Here is a 20931-nt window from a genome sequence, read left to right on the forward strand (position 1 = left end):
CATGCAGAACTTTGTCCATGTCCTTTTCTTCAGGGCTTCCTTGGCTTTTTTTTCTTCCTTCCTTCCTTCTTTCCTTCCTTCCTTCCTTCCTTCCTTCCTTCCTTCCTTCCTTCCTTCCTTCCTTCCTTCCTTCCTTCCTTCCTTCCTTCCTTCCTTCCTTCCTTCCTTTCTTTTTGACAAGACACTACATCTTTTACTGTCCTTGTTGAAGAGGCCACAGATCTGTTAGTTTTGGTAAAGCACAATTTCTGTAATGTGGCCTGCTGACAGCTACCCCACACCAGAAAGACAAATGTGAGGACAGCTGTTAATGACAGAACTAGGTTTTTTTCTCTCACAGCCTCAAAAATGAGAGGCTCTAACCGGGTCCACAGCGGAGGCTCTGATCCCGTCTGATGCTTCCGGTAAAGTTCCTGATTTATGCCACTGCCATGGCTGACAAGTTTTTCTGATGCATGGTGTGATTTTCTTGCATGTGTGAGCTTTCAGAAAAGCTGGATACAAAAGGATGAGGTAGAGTTTGATTTAGAGCCAATGAAGTTCCAGATACCGTAAGTCGTGAAAGCCTCTGCTCTACCTCTTTTCCGAGGAACAGGTTCAATCGCCCAGCATTATGTACTGGTTAAAAACACGATCTATCACCACCCACACTCCCTCACCCTGCATGCGACTCTCACAAGGGCAAAGGCTACTTGGTGACCTGGTGAATGGCATGGGCAAGGTAGCCAGTATTACTAGAGGTGAGCCCTGCCACTGAGATTTTGGCCATCCTTTGTAATGTAGATCGAGAACTCCTTGGTCAGCAGCTCCACCTGCTCGGGCTTTAGGCTGATGAAACAACATTTAAACCTGGCCGCGAAGCACTGCCAGTTGTGGGAAGGCCCCTCTTTCTTCAGACCAACTGGGTCCTCATGCTGATGGTGCAGTCTGCCATGTCTTTCACCTCTTGCAGCCACTGCTTTCCTAAGTCTGGAGAAGTCGAAATGGCTGCCGTGATCTGGGCCCCACTGAGAGTTGGGTTGGAATATAAATGAAGGATCAGTATCCTCCATCCTTTTGGCTTCTTCGGTGTCTTTGCCCGGTGGTCAGTGAAGGCTCCCACATGCTGACCACACAGGCCCAGGTTCTTGGCATACGACTGGCAGAGGCTCAGTGATGCTGTCTCGATGAAGTGCCTCACAGCCTTATTACCATCACTGCGGGGAACGCCTTGGTAGGTGATATCAAATAATGCAAAGAGATTCTTTTGTCACCCCCCCCCACCCCAATGCTATTTCCTTTCATCAGGTCCACACCTGTGGGGTTGTGAGAGCGGGCTTTCAGGAGGAGGACACTCTGCTTTGGAATTTGTGATATGTCTTCTATGGCTCCCGAGAAATCAAATCAAGCCTTGGGGTAATAGTATTGACAACCCTGCCTGCATCTCTGAAGATGGGCATGTGATCTTCCCAGGATGGTTTGGGCAGAAAGATATCTTGGCTGAACTTAAAAAATATCTTTGCAGAAAACTGGCTTCAACCCTGAAGGCTCCAGTCCTGGAAATGGTCTGCACAGTGAGAAACCTGCCACTTTCCAACAGTTTGTTGTTCTCACCCAGGGCCAGTTCTGCAGAAGCGTTACAAAAACCAGCCAGTCTCACAATGGGCAAGTATTCTTTGTCCAAAATTTTTTTTTTGCATCAATCTGGGCAGACACTGGGGAACACGTAAGGCTTCGCTAACACCCAGGATAGGATTTTGGGCCCCATTTCTACATGGTCCCACCCCATGTAGAAGCTGGCTCTGGCAGAGGCTGCGGCGGTAAGGCCTGCTTGAAAGGCAGTAGCCACCCCGGAGAAGATGAGGCCGGAATGCAGGACGGCCACGGAGTGTGGAAAGACAGCAGAGGATGGAGGCAGAGGCAAGAGCAGACTCTCTTGGCTTCTTTACACTCACCCTTGAACAGTTTTCCAGCTCAGACATCAATTCAGAGCTTCATTTCTGTGTATTTAAAATATCAACTCATCATCTCAGTTGTCTCAAAGCTTCCTCTCAGATTTAGCAAGCTCAGGGTTAACTGTGTCATCATCCTTCCAACTTGTTTCTCTTCCAGCATTCTTCAGTCAGAGACTGTTTCTGCCATCTATCATGTGAGTGAACTTAGGAGTCGTTGTTGAAACTTTCTTTTTGCCTGTCTCCCATCTTTTCCAATTCTCTTGACATCACTTTAACTTTTAGAATTTCAGAATCTGTTATGCTTTCATCCTCATCACTATTGTCTTAGCTTGTAGAACTATTATTTCTTACTTACAGTGCTGATGAGGTAAGAAATACTGAGCTGCTTCCAGTATTTTTACCCTGGCCCTCTCTGACTCTCTTAATATTCTAGCTGAAGTACTTTAAAACACAAATTTCATTGGATGCTACACACGAACACCTCCAACATTGCTTCATTCCTCTTGCATGGGTAACAATGCTGTGTCTTGGCACCTCCTTCTAGTCTTGTTCTTAGGAGTCTGTCCTTCTCTTTATACAGGCCAACCCATTTGCTTTTCTTTGATTGCTCCCATTTTCTACTGAATGGAAGAACTGGGTCATTAGCCAAAAGGGTCAAGTATGGAGTAGGGCAAAGATATTGGGAAAAGTTCAAGAGAAGAAGTAAAGAAAAGCAAATGGGATGACTCCTGGGTAGAATATAATAAATAGTAAGATCTGATGAAATGGGATTCAAAGCTGAGAGAGGATAAATGGAGATATAGAGGAAGACAAAGGTGGAGTGTGGTGAGTAGAGATCAGAAACAAGAAAGAAAACAATGTAGATGAACAGATAGGGCACGTTTTTGCACTATAACCAGGGAGGTATACTAGACCATTTGTGGAGATTGGAGGGAAATGGAATAGTACTGCCATGAAAAAGGTAGCTTTTTCATGGATTTCAAAGACAAAAAGATTGTTCATATAAGTTTGAAGGTATTATTAGTCTTAATGATGGGCTAAGCACTTACAAGAAGATGGCCAGAGGGTGGGGGAGTTGGAAGTTGGAAGCAAGCTCAAGTCAGAGGTTCATAGAGATGAAGAATTATTCTTGCTATCTTTTCAGTAAGGCCAAGCCTTTTTAAAAATAATATATTTTATTTATTTACATTCCAAATGTTGGCCCTTCTTGGCCTCCCCTCTCAGAGTTCTTCACTCCACCCTCCCTCCCCATTGCCTCTGAGAGGGTGCTCACCCACCCCCTCACCCACCTACCTACCCCCTCACCCACCTACCCACCCCCTTACCCACCTACCCACCCCCCTCACCCACCACCAGCATTCCCCTCCATGGGACATCAAGTCTCTACAGAGTTAGGTGCATCCTTTCCCACTGAGGCCAAACAAGGCAGTCCTCTGCTATTTATGTGCCAGAGGCCACAGACAAGCCCGTGTGGGCTCTTTGCTGGGTGACTGTTGCAATTCCTATGGGGTTGCCATCCCCTTTGGCTTCTTCAGTCCTTCCCTTAACTCTTCCATAGGGGACTCCAAGCTCAGTCCAAGACATGGCTGTAATGTAATGTGGATAGATGTATCTGCATCTATCTCAGTCTGCTGCTGATAGAGCCTCTCAGAGAACAGCCATGTTCCTGTCTGCAAGCACAACATAGCATCAATATAATAGTGTCAGGGTTGGTGCCTGCACATGGGATGGATCTCAACTTGGGCCAGTCACTGGATGGCCTTTCCATCAGTCTCTGCTCCATTGTTGACCCTGCATTTTCTTTAGACAAGAACAATTCTGGGTCAAAATTTTTGAAGATGCATGGGTGGCCCCGTCTCTCCACTGAGGGCCCTGTCTATCTACTGGAGGTGTAATGCTGACTGATATAGATAGTGGGAGAGAACCAGAGTTTTTTAGTAGAGATTTTCTTCTACCAGTGGAGGGACAGAAGATGAAGAAGGTAGACTTACATCTGAGTATGGTGGATCTGGGGCTAGCTCCTCACTCCTGTGTAGAGTGATCACTTCACAGGTAAGATCATATACTCAATATATGTCTCCACACTGTTACCAAACTTGGGGATTACAGACTGTACCACAGGCTAGATTTGGCTACTAATAATCTTCAATAAAAGGGACGAGTTAGTAATGCACATCTTTAAAGAAATTATTTAAAGTGGCCACAGAGGGAAGAGAGACAAAGAAATCTAGTCATTCCCCAATGTCCATCTTTGACTTTGGGAAGTCCTAAAGTGAAATTAAACTTTAATAGAGGGCCAAGGATATGTTTACCTCAGCAGTCCCAGCCAAGGCTTGGCTTACCCACCACTGGCCCATCATTGTTTAGACTTTAGTCTAATCTTGTATGATGTTTTGACAAGTTGATAAAACTTTTCAAAATCTCTTTCTAGAGATAAGACCCCCTCTGCATGGTACCTTTTTATTCTCTCAGCATGAGATTCCTGGAGAATTTCAACCTTCTTTGGGGGTCCATTGTTTTAATAATCTGAGAAGTTGAAAGATACAAGAGTCTTTTTGGGTTCAGAATACCCAAGATACAATCCATAGACCATATGAAGCTCAAGAAGAAGGAAGACCAAATGTAGATGCTTCAGTGCTTCTTAAAGGGGGAACAAAATATTCACAGGAGGAAATATGGAGACAAAGTGTGTAGCAGAGACTGAAGGAAAGGCCATCCAGAGACTGCCCCACCTGGGGATCCATCCCATATACAGTCGGACAGACGCTATTGAGGGTGCAGGAAAGTGCTTGCTGTCACCTGAGAGGCTCTGCCAGAGCCTGACAAATACAGAGGTGGATGCTCACAGCCAACCATTGGACTGAGCACAGGGCCCCTGATGGGGGAGTTGGAAAAGAGACTGAAGAAGCTGAGGGGGTTTCCCCATGGGGGGGGGTGTGGAGCAACAGTGTCAACTGGCCAGACCCCCGGAGCTTCTGGGGACTGGACCATCAACCAAAGAGTATACATGGAGGGACCCATGGCACTGGCTGCATATGTTGCAGAGGATGGCCTTGTTAGACATCAGTGGGAGGAGCGGCCTTTGGGCCTGAGGAGATCAATGCACCAGTGTAGGGGAATGCCAGGGAGGGAAGGCAGGAGTGGGTGGGTTGGTGGGGGAGCACCCTCATAGAGGCAGGATGAGGGGTGATGGGATAGGGGGTTTCTGAAGGGGAGACCTGGAAAGGGGATAACATTTGAAATGTAAATAAAGTATACAGGGCAGTGGTGGTGCATGCATTTAATCCCAGCACTTGGGAGGCAGAGTTCAAGACCAGCCTGGACTACAGAGTGTGTTCCAGGACAGCCAGGGCTACACAGAGAAACTCTGTTTTGAAAAACCAAACGAAATTATCCAATAAAAGGGAAAAAAGGAAAAAAAAAAGAGTCTTTTTGGAATATCTCCTTTATTGATAGGCTGGTCATTAACCATATAAGGTCAGTGTGACTTATTGTTGCTTATGTTGCATCTCCTGGACTTTAGACAATGTCTGGCACATAAAATGATCCCAGTGAATAAGTTGGCTGAACAAAAAGGAAAGAATAAAGGCCTTTAGTTGGTAGCCAGGACCTGACTGACAGGCAGCACTGTGATATGGCTGCTATATAAAAGGAGAGAGTGACGAGGTAGAAAGAACCAAACTTCCACTAACTTCTTTCTGGTAACCACACTCATGTGTTGGGTCACATTTTTTTTTTTTTTTTTTTTTGGTATAGAATAGAGTTTATTCAGAATAGGGGATGGGAGTTAGTGGAGAGAGAGAGAGAGAGAGAGAGAGAGAGAGAGAGAGAGAGAGAGAGAGAGAGAGAGAAAATAGAGAGAGTGGAGGCCGGCCATGACCGCGTGGAGAGGGGAAGAGCCCCAGGGGCAGAGAGGTGAGAGAGTATGGGAGAGCGGAGAGCAAAGAGCGGGTCACATTTTTTTTAAACCACAGAGATAACAATTTATCTCAGGTTCCCTCAAGTTCTGAAAGATTTAATTAAGGCATTGGCAGAGACAAGTCCTAGAAACTCAAGAATCACGCTGAGTGAAGCTTCATGGGTGACCGGGAGACACATCGGAGGATGAATGATGTTGCTTCTTCAGGGTCAGCGCAGCCAGTGTTAACAGTGACTCAGCTGTTTCCAGTCCCTGCCTGTTCAGCTCCCCCCTGGCTTGCTTAGTTACACTTTTGAGCTAGTCTTCCTCCTTAGTCCTCCTCGTCTTTCCCATGATGTCTATCTCTACTCGTGACTTTGAAAAGATGCTTCTCTATAGTTTTCTGCCCTTCCAGATTGTTTTTCTTCTGCTCTGTTAGAGGCAGTCACGCTACTTAATTTAGTAAACAGCTAGCTATCTTCCCCTTTTCTAAGAGCCCCCATCACCCTAAGAGGAAGCAGGCAGACACAAAGTGCCATCCTCTCTCCTGGCCTTCTGAAACCCCAGGGCAATCTCCATTTTTTTCTTTTACATTTTTATTTTCTTTGAGACAACATCTCACTATGTGCCTTGGCAGGCCAAAAGTTCACTTTGTAAATCACAAATGTGATTCATGAGTTCACTGAATGTGAACTCATTAGAGATCTGCTTGCACCCACCCCCTGAGTGCTGGGATTAAAAGTCTGCACTACCACTCAGCTCAATCTTTTTCCTTATTTCTGGTGAAACTAGATTCTTCTCTCATACATTTTGACCATGTTAACCCCTCCCTCCACTCCTCTCAGCTACCCCCACCACCACCACGCGTGTGCTGCACACACCTCTCCTCTTACTGCATTTACTACCCCTCCACTTCCCATTAGAAAAGAGGCCTCCAAGAGAAAACAAAAAAGAGAGCAAAGCAAAATATAACAAGGCAAAAGCCTTCACAATGAAGCTGGCCAAGGCAACCCAACAGAAGGAAAAGATCCCAAGAGCACTCAAAAGAGTCACAGACGTGCCTGCTTCTACAGTTAAGATGCCCACAAAAACACTAACAGCCACAACAAATACACAGAGGACTTGGTACAAACCGGTGCTGGCACCATGCCACGTCAGTCTCTGGGCCCATGTGAGCTCTGCTTAGTTGATCCAGTGGGCCTATGTTCCCCTAGAGTCCTTAACTCCTGCAATCTGTCTCCACCTTTCAGTGAGATTCTGGGTTCCAGGGGAAGAGTCCTGATAGACACCTCCAATTTAAACTTTCTGCATAAGGTCTGGCTGTGCGTGTTTATGTTCACCCCCACCTGCTGCTGAAGGAAGCCTTTCTGATGGCAACTAGATAAGGAACCGATTTACAGAATAGGAAAATATTATTAGGAATCATTTTATTGATTTTTTTTTCTTCAGAGACTTGAAGTTCTTGTCACATGAATTTTCATTGTCTTGGTTGGAGTTAGTCCAAGATATTTTATGTTATTTGATGCTGTTACGAAAGGTGTTGTTTCCCTGATTTCTTTCTCAGTCTGTTTGACCTTTGTATATATGAGGTCTACTAATTTTTTTTTTAATTAATCTTGTATCCAGGCACTGTGCTGAATGTGTTTGCCAGTTGTAGGATTCCCCTGGTAGAATTTTGGGGGTGACTTTTATATACACCACCATATCATCTGTGAAAAATGATACTTTGACTTCTTGATTTCCAATTTGTATCCATTTGAGGTCCTTCAGTTGCTTTAAGTGCTCCAGCTAAAACTTCAAGTACTATGAATAGGTATGGAGAACGCAGCAACCTTGTCTTGTTCCTGATTTAGTAGAATTGCTTTGAGTTTCTCTCTCTCTCCATATATATATTCTCTCTCTCTCTCTCTCTCTCTCTCTCTCTCTCTCTCTCTCTCTCTCTCTCCACACACACACACACACACACACACACACACATATGGAATTTTCCAATTCCAACCATTTGTCTAAGAATTTCATGAATTCATTGTTTTTAATTCATATGTGTGTGTGTGTGTGTGTGTGTGTGTGTAGTCTACATTCATGTTTACATGCCAAATGATTTCTCCTTTCCTGGTTCCCCCCTCCTCATAAGTCCCATAAGCCATCTTCCCTCCACCCATTCCCCATCAAATCCCTCCCACTTCTCTGTCCTGGTAATCTTCTACAATGCTGCATCAAGCCTTTCCAGGACCAGGGCCCTCTCCTTCCTTCTTCTTGGGAATCATTTCATATGTTAATTGTGTCTTGGTATTCAGAACTTCTGGGCTAATATCCACTTCTCAGTGATTGCATTCCATGTGTGTTCTTTTGTGATTGGGTTACCTCACTTAAGATGATATTTTCCAATTCCAACCATTTGTCTAAGAATTTCATGAATTCATTGTTTTTAATTCATTGTTTTTAATTCCATTGGGTAAATATACCACATTTTCTGTATCCATTCCTCCATTGAGGGACATCTGGGTTCTTTCCAGCTTCTGGCTATTATAAATAAGGCTGCTATGAACATAGTGGAGCATGTGTCTTTATTGCATGCTGGGGAATCCTCTGGGTATATGCCCAGGAGTGGTATAATAGGGTCCTCCTGAAGTGTCATGCCCAGAGACTGATTTCCAGAGTGGTTGTACCAGCTTGCAATCCCAGCAGCAGTGAAGGAGTGTTCCTCTTCCTTCACATCCTCACCAACACCTGCTGTTTCCTGAGTTTTTAATCTTAGCCATTCTGACTGGTATGAGGTGAAATCTCAGGGTTGTTTTGATTTGCATTTCCCTAATGACTAATGATGTTGAACATTTCTTAAGGTGCTTCTCATCCATTTGAAATTCTTCAGGTGAAAATTCTTTGTTTAGCTCTGTACCCCATTTTTAATAGGGTTATTTGGCTCCCTGGAGTCTACCTTCTTGAGTTCTTTGTATATATTGGATATTAGCCATCTGTCGGATGTAAGGTTGGTGAAGATCTCTGTTTATGTTGATGTTGGTTATCAGCTTACTGTAAATTGCCTTTAAAGTATTTCCCTTAATCACTCCAGGACATCTATCATGAAGAGGTGCTGGCTTTCCTGTCTGAAATTAATGAGATAATCATGTCATTTTTTTTTCATTTAGTTGTTTATAAGGTGGACTACATTTTTTTGATTGTTGTATATTGAACCATCCCTGTATCTCTGGTATGTATGAAGTCTATTTGATCATGCTAGATGATCATTTTGATATGTTCTTGGATTCAGTTTGAAGTATTTTGAGTATTTTTGTATGTATGCTCATAAGGGAAATTGGTCTGTAATTTTCTCTTTCTTTCTTTCTTTCTTTCTTTCTTTCTTTCTTTCTTTCTTTGTTCTTTTCTTTTCTTTTCTTTTTTCTTTTCTTTTTTTTGGGCTTTATGTGGTTCAGGAATTAGGGTAACTGTGACCTTATAAAATTAATTTAGCAATGTTGACCCCAATTTTAGGGGTATTGGGGTTAATTCTTCTTTGAAAGTGTGCTAAAAATCTTGTCATGAGATTTGTTTTTGCTTTTGTTTGTTTTGGTGCAAAAACTTTTAATGACTGCTTCTATTTCCTTATGGGTTATAGGACTATTTAATTGTTTATCTTATCTTGATTTAACCTTGTTAAGTGTCACCTATGGAGAAATGTTCCTCCTTGGTGGAGTGCAGGTTTTTAAAGCATGTCTTTATGATTCTCTGTGTTTCCTGTTTCTGTTGTTATGCCCTCCTTTTTGTTTCTAACTTTGTTAATTTGAATATTCTCTCAGTATTTTAGATAGCTTGGATAAAAATTTGTCTTGTTGATTTTTTTTCAAAAACCAACTTTTTCATTGATTGGGGGGGGTTGAGTTTGGGGTAACAAAGAGCTGGATATATACTTTTTAAGTCACTAAAGTGCCATCTTGGTTTCCTAAGTATATCTGACTTTTAGAGGGAGAAAAATGTATACAAAACTTTCTTACTCATTTTTGGTTGCCTTATTAGCATGTGGATATGTGTTGGTTTTGATATTATTTCTCAAGATACATCTAAATATTTATTGGATAACACTAATGTAGTGGCCTATTGGAAATTCATATTTATCTTCCCCCTTATATTCCTCTATATTTCTACTGCAGGTGATTTTGACACCAATTAACCAGAGAATAAAAGCCTAAATTTGTCTGTAGCTTTTCCCACTCTTCCATGGCTGCACTCCATACACTTAGTGGATTGTCTCATCTCAAATATTTCCTAAGAGTGCCTTCACTTGCCCACTTCCATAGTTATTCTTCTAATTCCGGATCCTGTCATCACCATTAGAGAACAAATGGTTGGGGTGCCTACTTATATCAAAGTGGACATGGCTGTTAGATTCTTCCATCTTCCCTCAGTCCCCAACTCTTACAAGGTATGGCTGGCATACCTAACCCAATACACTAAACTTCTCTAGCCCATCTGGGCTGCCCTTTCCCCAGATGCCCTTCCGTATATTTTCCAGCCATTTTGGTTATCTGGCCCTTCCATCTGTGTTTTACCCTCCTAGCTAGATCTGGTTTCTTGCCCACAGCCCCATTGTGACATGGCTCAAATTCATGTCTGCTCTGGACTCTCCCTTTTATTTACAATAAACCTTCTCCACCATACCTAGGATAAGTCGTGTCCTTCCTTTTTTATTTCATTTTTAAATTCATCACCCACCTGAATCAATAAAATGACCTTGCTGGAAATTCTGCTTCTATTCTTTACCTCTACAATCTTCACACTACAGGGAAATTAAAAGTAGTAATTCAAAAGTATTCACTTCATAGAGTTATATCTTTCAAATGATCTATTTACTGTTAAGGATAAAGCTAAATCCTCTTCTTGTGAAATCTAAAAACTCTATAATTTAGTCTCTGATCCCTGATCACACTTCATTTAATGCCATTTCAGTCCATAACTAACAACTTACAACAACTGAATTTGCCTCATGACTTCATTCACGAGCATTTTTTCAATCAGCTTCAAGGAAGATGGCAGACAATCAATCCCACTATCACCATTTTATTGCACTAGTCTCAAGGCTGTAAAATGACTGCCCTTCTGCTTCCTTAAGTGGCTGAGAACCTCCACAGGGTAGGTCTCTGCTTTACTCCCTCAGTGTCCCATGTGCCTAACAGAGCGCCTCACCCAAAAACAGGGTTCAGCAGTGGGGAAGTGAATGAAATTTAGCTCTATTTCCTAATTCCTTCTTTCTGAATATCTTTTCTATTAAGTTTTCTTTATTTTTTTGTATATGGATGTTTTGCATGCATGCATGTTTGTATACAACTCGTGTTCTTGTTACCTAAGAAGACCCAAAGAAGGCATTGGACCCCCTGGAACTAGAGTTTCAGTTGTATACTCCATGAGAGCATTAACAGTTGAACCTGGGTCCTCTGGAAGAGCAGCCTACGCTCTTAAGCACTGATTCCATCTCTCCAGCCCCTGGTTTTTCTTTTTCTTTCTTTCTTCTTCCACTTTTTAAAATAAGTTTTTCTTAATAGAAAAAGGAAGATGGAGAGATATTCATTTTAATTTTCACATCTCCTGTGAGGGTTTGGAAAATGGTAGAATATGAAAGTAAAGAGATGTAATTTGTAGTGTGACTTTGGTAAGTGTGAATTTGAGTTTCAGAGATTCAAGATTTAAAGGATGTGAAGGGATTCCTCTGGCTTTATCTTGGCCTTGTTAGTTCATCAAGAATTAAACCTATTACCAAATGCCTAGGACAGTAGAGTAGGTAGCATCAGTGAACGAAGTTCAGAATTCTAAAGTACACCCTAGCTGCAGTTGGTTCCCCAGAGAATGGGGGTGTCCTGGGTCATATGAGGATTATGCAACTAGCCCATGGCTACCTCAAGCAATTTTATGCTTTCTTCCCTAAACGCTGTACAGTTAAAGGAAAGTCGTTAATCTTTCTGCCTTGGTTTTCACAGTAAAACAAGGTCAAAGAGTTTTCAGGCGACAGCCGTTAATAATTATAGAAAAAGCATTGTAAAATGCCCAAGTCAGAACATTCCTTCGTGTCTAAATGATAATTTATTAGTTGACAGGTTCTTTCCACATTTCATTTGGTTGTAATTGTTTTGCCTTTGTTTGCATTTATTTCTCTGGTAGGCACCACACCTGTCCATTCTTCGATCACATGTTCCTTTCTTGTTAGCTAAAGACTCCACCAAGTCCAGTTCAGACTGATCTTTGGTCTCTCAGCTATAAACTAGCTTTACATCAACTTGTCGCACTTAGCATATCAATTGAGAATCTAGAGAATAGTCTAGAGAGCGTCTAGAGAAGAGCCTAGAATCTAGAGAATATAAATCTAGAGAATAGTCCATAAAAGTCTGTTGTCCACTCCAGATTCACTTGGATATTTTGAGGAAAAAATTATCTGGGTACGTGTCAGTGAATATACTCAGTTAATCTCTGTGGAGGCTTGCTCTGTTTTATTGTTAAAATGATAAAAAAAAAATGTTTAGGGACCTCTGTGTATTGAGGGTTATGATAAGCACACATATATAGTCATATATATTAACTGATTTGAGCTTCATTAGAATTAAAAAATACATTATCTTCAGGTTTACAGACACAAATGATGCTTGATACAAATGATTCCTTTCACAATGAAGTCAGTGGCAGGACAGGGGTGTGATGGTGCCAGAGCTCCTGTCAACTGCGAACTCCCTGCAGTCTTTAGCTCTTAGTGAGCAGCAGGAGGAGGGAAGAGGAGTGTGGAGGAGTGACTGCCAACCCCACCCCACCCCCTCATTCCTCTTTTAACTTTCAATATTTTTAGTTTTGGCACACTACCTGCAAATGGCATTTATACGGTCATTCTGATATTGAACAATGCCTTCGTTTTTCCCTTTTTGTAAACTGATTCAGCTTTTTTGTTAACTCCTGAAGGAAAGGAGAATTCAGCAGTGCTGCAGGACCAGATGGCAAGGGTTAACTTTACTCAGGATTTCCCTGATTATTGCACAAGGCAGCACTCCCTTGACACTAATCACTTTTTATTTTCTCTTTCTTCCATGCGTATGCGTGTTTTGTCTGCATGTTTGTCTGTGTACTACATCTGTGCGTGGTGCTCTAAGAGATTAGAAGAGGATGCTGGGTATCCTAGGACTGAGGTTACAGACTGTTGTGAGCTGCCATGTGGGTCCTTGGAATTGAACCCAGGTCCTTTGGAAAATTAGTTAATGCTCCTGGGTCCTGAGCCATCTCTCCTGCCCCAAGGAACTTGATTCCTTTATGTTATTACACTGGGTGTGATTGCCTAAGGCTGCTTCTTCACCTGATAATATATCCCAAGTTTAATAGATCTGACTTTCTCTCTCTCTCTCTCTCTCTCTCTCTCTCTCTCTCTCTCTCTCTCTCTCTCTCTCTCTCTCTCTCTCATTTTTGAGACAGAGTTTCTCTATGTAGCTCTGGCTGTCCTAGCTTAATATGTAGACCAGACTGGCCTTGAACTCACAGGTATCTTCCTGTCTCCTGAACGCTGGTATTAATGACTTGCTGGACCTTGCCTAGCCTAGGACTAGTTTTAATCCTGGAACTATATAGGCACTTATTTGAGTATGGGTGTGCTGGGCTCTTCTGGGAGCCTTGAAGGTGTTGGCTGTGGCAGCTGCTCTGTCGTGGGTGGATTGCCCAGCTTCTGCTGTGTCTCGTGGTCTTGGGGCCTTTTCAGTCCATCTGTGCTTTGCTCAGATGCCCCTGCTAACCATAAATTCATTCCTATTGTGATGACCTAAGACTAATTAATCCTTGTGATGAATCAGAAAGTGTTATTGGTTTGGTTATTGTCCACAGTCTCCATGTCTTGGCTGTCTCCTCCTACAGACCTTTGTTCTCTCTTCTAATATGGTAAGGAATCTAGCCTGTTTTTTAATAAGGGCAATTGTTTTCTTATACCATAGGCAATGTAGGCTTGGAAAATTCAGCTAAAGAATGGAGTAGAAGAGAGTCGATGTTGGTACTGGACTGACTACATTCCACACAGGTCATTATTTAGTTCACTACCATTGAACTTTCTTTGTTAGATAATCGTAAGCATGACTTTGCATTAATACCTCTTATCATTGTGACTCAGCATTTTTCTTAGAGTCTGCATGCCACAATATTGAAAGTAAGAAGCCAAACTGATAATAATGGCTAGAAGAAAATCAAGGTATGTAAATTTAATTTAAAAGTGTCTATCAGAATTCACAGGCATTGATTATTATGTATATAGTAATTTTTAATCTTCAGCACAATAATAATAAGATTAATACTGGGGAGATAGTAATGACATGTCAAAAAACCCCTAGGTTTCTGAATTTGCTCAAAATATTGTTATTCTAGTAATTAAATATCTTTCACATAGAAAATCAGAATTTTATTACTGAATAAGAAGAAATATGTAACTTTAGCTTTAGTGTTAATATTTTTTAGATTAATAACAGTGGGAAGAATTTGACTTTCTAAGAGTCAAAACATTATGGATTTTTGTAGTTGAGCAAAATATGCAATATTAAGCTATTTCAATTCCTAGACTAAAATATAAGGCAAAGTCTGAACCCTAAGTATCTTCTTTCTTGGCCGGCTCTGTGTCTCTGCTCAGTCACAATGCTAATCTTGCCCAATGACGCTGCCCATCCCCTTTGTTAAATTATTAGCTTAATAGATTTAAACTGCTAGAAGATTTTTGCTTTCATTTTTCCTTAGAGGAAATATATTTGGGCCATAGTATTATAGAATATTTTAAGTATTTCCCCAGAATTACCATTTAGAATTAATTAAAAAAAGCAATGATAATCAAAAATATTCAAGGACTGAGAAAACCTACTTAATCATATTTGCTAGATAAACATCTAAGAATGCTAACTCTTTAAGCCTCAACTTGCATTATTAAAATCTTTATATAATACAGTTTACTCCTTCCCTTTGTTGAGTGGACCATAAGATACATCCACACAGGTCACAGAGTCCACACTGGACTCTGAAATCAGTCAGGTACTTCCCACCCAGGGCCTGTGGCCTAGCCTTCTACCACCTGGTGCGGCCTGAGCTAGAATTCCAGGGACACCGGACCACACTGAGGAAGGAAAAGCTGATGCTGCTCTTTTTCTATTTATGTCCCTTGCAGTCTGTTTGGACAATTCAGCTGCTTGGGAAAGCAGTGGCCATCCTTGTGGTTGGCTCAGGCTCAGTTGCCACAAATCTCGTCCTTCACTCTGGGGCATGTGTGCTGGAGCAACTCCAGATAAAAGACACATGCAGTATTTGCTTTGCCTCCTCACTTAGTTAAAGACATGGGTATTTATAAGGGAGAAGCTACTAAACAGGACCATCAAAGCTGAAAGTGCTGAGTGTGCTTGAAGTCAGCCAGAGAGGGTCTGGGGAGGAGGGGCGAGGGAAGGAGAGGGAGGAAGAAGACAGGAGAGGGAGGAGTCGAGGAGGAAGAAGACTGAAATAACAGGGGTAAATGTGGAGGAGGCAAGGGAGGGAACCAGGGTTCATTCGCCCAGGAAAAGTTAACATTCCAACACAGAGGTTCTTCAACTTCTCGAGGTTGAGGAAAGGAGAACGTGGGTAAGCAAAAGGCATGGGTGCAATAGTATTGTCACCCCAAAGTTTGATGAGCTGATCATTTTCCATATATTACAGTGTGTGCCATAAATTTGTATAATTATTATCAAGCTTAATTTTGCTGTTAATTTTCTTTTTAATATTTTTTTTGAATTTTTTTCTTACAATGTATTCTGATCACAGTTTCCCCTTCCTCAACTCCTCCCAGTTCCTCCCCACTTCCCCCACCCACCTCCATGCACACTGTCTCTGATTCTTTCAAAAACAAATTAAAAGAAAAAGAAAGCAAAGAAATCATGCAAGAAACACATACACGCATAATCAAAACCCATTAAAAACACAAAACAGAAAACCGTTAAATAGAAGCAAAAGATAAATAGGAAAATTTAAAAAATCCCAAACAAAGCAATGAGACAAAAGAGAAAAAGTCTACAAAAAGACCATTTTGTGTTGTGGTCATCTACTGCTGGACACAGGACACGTACTGTTCCTTGAATGTGGTTTGTGTACCCAGTGAGACCTCATTGGAGAACACTAGTATTTTCTTTGTAAGTGGATATCAGTTAGAGATATTTTCTTAACTAGGGATGGAAGCTCATGCCCCTTCCACTCTCAGCACTGGGACCCCCCTGTATGGCACAAGCCTGTGTGTGAGGCCACAGGGTGTGTGTGCTCATCGGTCTGTGAGTCCTGATGTATCTGAAAGATGCTAATTAAATACATTTAAAAAAGCATTGCCTTGTCTCTCTCTCCCAGAAACTGCATTTTCTCTGAGGAGGCCACCATCAGAGTTAAAAGGCTGTGGAGTGAAAGAAGGACATCGTGACTTAAAAGGGCAACCTAGGAGTGGGCCTAGCTACAAAAGTACAGAATTACCAATGCATTACATATACAAAATTAAATATTTAGAATACAAAATAAATATTGCCATAATTTCTTTTTGCTATTTGATAAAAACATATGGAATCTGTTAATGGGGCCCCTGTTAAGGTTTTGGAAAGAATCTTTTCGAGAAAAGAAGTTAAAGTCAAAAGCCTTATTAGCCTTATGATAAATCTGCCTGCAGTCCAACTGATATAAACTGCACTAGAACAAAGGTCTCATTCACCACTTTCTCATTTCAGAGAGCTTCTCATGGAAGCATTGGTGATCAGCCTTCACAGTGCTGGCCCTAAATGTTCGGAATGTTCTCAGAACACCACTGTGCTTTTAAAATACAGCTTGAGTAGTAACATAGATATAAAAATGCTTTACATGGTTGTAAAGTTCTTCATATTACAATATGAATATAAAAAATTTATTTTATCTCAATTACTATTCAAAGTTATCTAAACCTTCAGTGAACCCATTTTACCTTCTATATAGCTCTTTAGAGTTTTGTTTTATTAATACTATGATACATTACCTTTTATTTTTCTTTGAACAACTTTATTAGTACTTCATCTTTCATATTTGAAACAAAATGATTATAATCAACAATTTAATGTGATCGAGTTATAGCTAATCTTATATGGAAAATTAAATCATTTTACAGATCATTTTAATGTGTATTTGTGTGTTTTAATTTCTTTGTTATACACGTCTTTCATTTGGTTATATGATGGCAATCGTAACCATTCTTTCAGCCTGATATCTCTTCAATTTTTTTAATAGTACAGAGAATTTTGATTAGGATAACTCAGGATTCAGAAGAAAGTTGTAATAGCTGACAAGGGCATGCAGGATGTAAAGGATGCAGAACTGTAACACTGGAAGTCGGGGACTCATAAAGCACAGGCAACTTGACCTGAGAGCAGTTTAATCGAACTATGAAGTGTTGATGCTAAGCATGACACTTCAGCGACCAGTTATGAGAATCCTTCAACAAAGAGATCAATTTATAGACAGGAAGTGACAGGGACATGGGGCTACCATGTGACAAGAATAAAGACAAGGGATGAGAGCATTAGTAGTTGACAAGATTAGACAATTATGGTCCTAGGCTAATAAAATAAAATAAAAAATAAAAAAGCAGGAAGTTGGCACTGGGTCTAATGGGGGCAGGACTGAACCTTGTAATAAGGTCTAAAGATTTGTCATTTGATAAGTGCCCAGTGTGGGCTGTGGGAATCAGATGATAAACCAGAAAGAACTACTAGGAAGATAGACTCAGAGGAGTGGGTCTCAGCTCCGACTCTTCACCATAATTACCTGGAGAGTGTTAACACTCTCCCGAAAGCCTGGGTCTCCCAGGGCAACTAAACCCAGATCTATTGGTGGGCTGATGCACAAATGGATTTGAAAATTTACCAGGTGATTCTTGTAGGCCCACAAACTTGAGAACTGTGGGTTAGAACAGTTGGCATCTAAAGAAGCTACTGTAGTCTTATAATAGGGCAGCATCCTTCTCTCATTCATTCTTTATTCATAAACCAGAACATTTGAGGAAAAGATGACGGTGAAAGCAGTTTTGAAAATTCCCTCTGTGTTTCTAATGTGAAACATTTTAGCAGCTGCTGGAGTAGGGAATTATTTTCTGTCACCTACTTCGCCTCATTGGGGAAGTCTATGCAATGTTTTAAATGTATTAAAGTCATGTTTCATGTCAGAAAGTAAACAGACCAGCCAAATTAGGATGACAGGATCATGAAAACTGGGAGGAGACCTTAGGGAAGCCACCCTGGCCTTTGATTACATGTGGAAATGGCTAAGAAAGTCCTCCTGCTCTGATGATAGGTTGCTAGCTACAGTGATGTTTCCTGGTCTCTCCTTTGCCAGTGGCTATAGTAAATATGCTGACAGAGGTTAAAAGCAACTTATAGCCTAGGCTGGCCTCGAATTCGTGATCCTCCTGCCTCTGCCTCCTTCAGCAAATGCTACTGGCGTGCGCCTGCTCAACATCATTAGTCATTAGGGAAAAGCAAATCAAAACAACCCTGAGATTTCACCTCACACCAATCAGAATGGCTAAGATTAAAAACTCAGGAGACAGCAGGTGTTGGCGAGGATGTGGAGAAAGAGGAACACTTCTCCACTGCTGGTGGGGTTGCAAATTGGTACAACCACTCTGGAAATCACTTTGGCGGTTCCACAGAAAGCTGGGCACATATCCTGCTATACCACTCCTGGGCATATACCCAGAGAATTCCCCAGCATGTAATAAGGATACGTGCTCCACTATGTTCACAGCAGCCCTATTTATAATAGCCAGAAGCTGGAAAGAACCTAGGTATCCCTCAACAGAAGAGTGGATGCAAAAAATGTGGTATATCTACACAATGGAGTACTATTCAGCTATTAGAAACAATGAATTCATGAAATTCTTAGGCAAATGGATGGAGCTAGAGAATATCATACTAAGTGAGGTAACCCAGACTCAAAAGATGAATCATGGTATGCACTCACTGATAAGTGGATATTAATCTAGAAAACTGGAATACCCAAAACATAATCCACACATCAAATGAGGTACAAGGAGAATGGAGGAGTGGCCCCTGGTTCTGGAAAGACTCAGTGTAGCAGTATAGGGCAAAACCAGAACAAAAAAGTGGGAAGGGGTGGGTGGGAGAACAGGGGGAGGGAAGAGGGCTTATGGGACTTTCGGGGAGTGGGAAGCCAGAAAAGGGGAAATCATTTGAAATGTAAATAAAAGATATATCGAATTTTTTTTTTTTTTAAAAAAAAGCAACTTATAGGAGAGAATGTAAGCAGTGGGACCATAGGCCTGCGAATCAGAAAAGTCCCAGATGGATGAGTTGTTCCCAGTCACTCTGTTCTATTGGTTAATAACAGAGCCCTCTGACAAATCATTTTGCTTTTTCCCCCTAATTTACTATGTTGGCTCCTAAATTAAAACTCTTATTACTAGAAAATGGAAACACTGGAAGGGATATAACCTAATTTACAAAGTCCTCTGAGCATGTGGACAAGACCGGTGTGATGCTGTCACAGAACTGTAACACTGGAAGTCAGGGACTCATAAAGCATAGGCAAGTCGGCCTGAGAACAATTTAATTGAACTATGAAATGTTGACACTAAGCATATGGCACTTCAGCGAGCAGTTACGAGAATCCTTCAACCGTAGAGGCAGCTGTTGGCTAAGAACGGCTTGTTTCAGAGGGTTAGAACAGTGGAAGTCTCTAGGTTTGGAGTAGCATATGGGCTTCTTAAGGTCATAAACTGAACTCTAGAAGGGAATTTTGCAATCTCTACTTGTTCCTCTGCCATATGACTGCCATGTGTTTTCATATTCCCTGAGTTAGTTTGCTACCTGAACTAACTCAGTATAGAGGAATTCAAAACAAAAGCAATTCTCTTTTGTTGGATAAAATTAACAGCACATGATAAGTTCTGGTTCTTGCTCACACTTCCTTGTGTTTTCCTGTGCTTTCATTTCAGGATGTAGAAGAAAAAGAAAAGCACTGGTCACAGAGTGCCCCTGCTCTGATGGTAGGTTGCTAGCTCCAGTGTTGTTTCCTGGTTCCTCCTTTGCCGGTGGCTACAGTGATGATGGAGGCTAAAAGCAACTTACAGGAGAGAATGTAAGCAGACAAGGCCATAGGCCTGGGGATCAGAAGAGTCTCCATGGACTGAAATGAGTGCCCAGATCCTTAGCATCTGTACTTCAGTGGGAAAACACAGAAGCCCACACAGTTGGACAAGGTATTTAAGTCCAAAAGAGAAAGACACCTTCCTTACCGCTCTTAAAGGGGCCATTACTGGACCTATTTCTATATCTAGGGTCAATAGAAAATTCAGAAGCATCTGAGTATCTACAAGTCCCTAGAAACTGTTTTTAAGACTTCTGTGCTCTGTCTGTTTTTCCTAGAGAAAGGCAATCCATCATTTTTATTCTCTGGAGACAGGCAATCCATCAGTTTTATTAAGTACTCGGAGTGAGAAGAACTGCATAATATTTAAAATCTATAGCTAAGGAGATAAAGCGGTAACCAGGGTTAGTTTTAATCTCAATGTGAAGAAGTCTTTCCTCACATTTAAAGCTGTCCAAAGATGGAATGAACTACCATGCGAGGTTTCAAACTTCCAGGCCATTTGGACAGAATATCACACAAGGAACTTAAACAGCATATGGGTGGCTAAAATACTTTTAAGTTTCATATATACATATGTGTATATATGAAGAAAATATATGAATATAGTCAGTGTAATTGCTGGTGAGGTTAGGAACCCTGAACTCAAAAGCCATGTCAATGATGACAAACAAGGATGATGGCTAGACCTTCTCTGGATAGCTCTTGTTTACAGAGTAAACAACCTAGAAGAGTACTTTCTGTATATCATGTGGTATTTAATAGTACTAAACTATAAACATGGGGCAAGTTGGTGAAGAACTATAGGTGGGAATATAGTGGATAACATTACAGTCTTAATTGTAATGGACTTAGACTGAATTGGTTTTTGTTGGTGGAACACATTTGTGATCCCAGCACTACAAGGCTGTTTGAGACCAGTTTGGGCTACACATAGAGGCCTTGTCTAAACAAAAGAAGCTGAAAAAA

General features: G+C 41.3%; 1 long non-coding RNA gene and 1 pseudogene across 1 annotated transcript; one reads left to right on the forward strand and one right to left on the reverse strand.

Moving 5' to 3' along the window:
• Window positions 1–688: 688 nt before the first annotated feature.
• Window positions 689–11999, reverse strand: LOC127691917 (aspartate aminotransferase, mitochondrial-like; annotated as a pseudogene).
• A 1688-nt stretch (window positions 12000–13687) lies between these two features.
• LOC127692789 (uncharacterized) lies at window positions 13688–16849 on the forward strand. The gene is made up of 3 exons (XR_007979523.1): window positions 13688–13864; window positions 13955–14032; window positions 16189–16849. It is a non-coding gene; the product is annotated as an uncharacterized LOC127692789 (long non-coding RNA).
• Window positions 16850–20931: the final 4082 nt, after the last annotated feature.

Source organism: Apodemus sylvaticus, chromosome 9 (genome assembly GCF_947179515.1).
Source record: "Apodemus sylvaticus chromosome 9, mApoSyl1.1, whole genome shotgun sequence".
NCBI classification, from domain to species: domain Eukaryota; kingdom Metazoa; phylum Chordata; class Mammalia; order Rodentia; family Muridae; genus Apodemus; species Apodemus sylvaticus.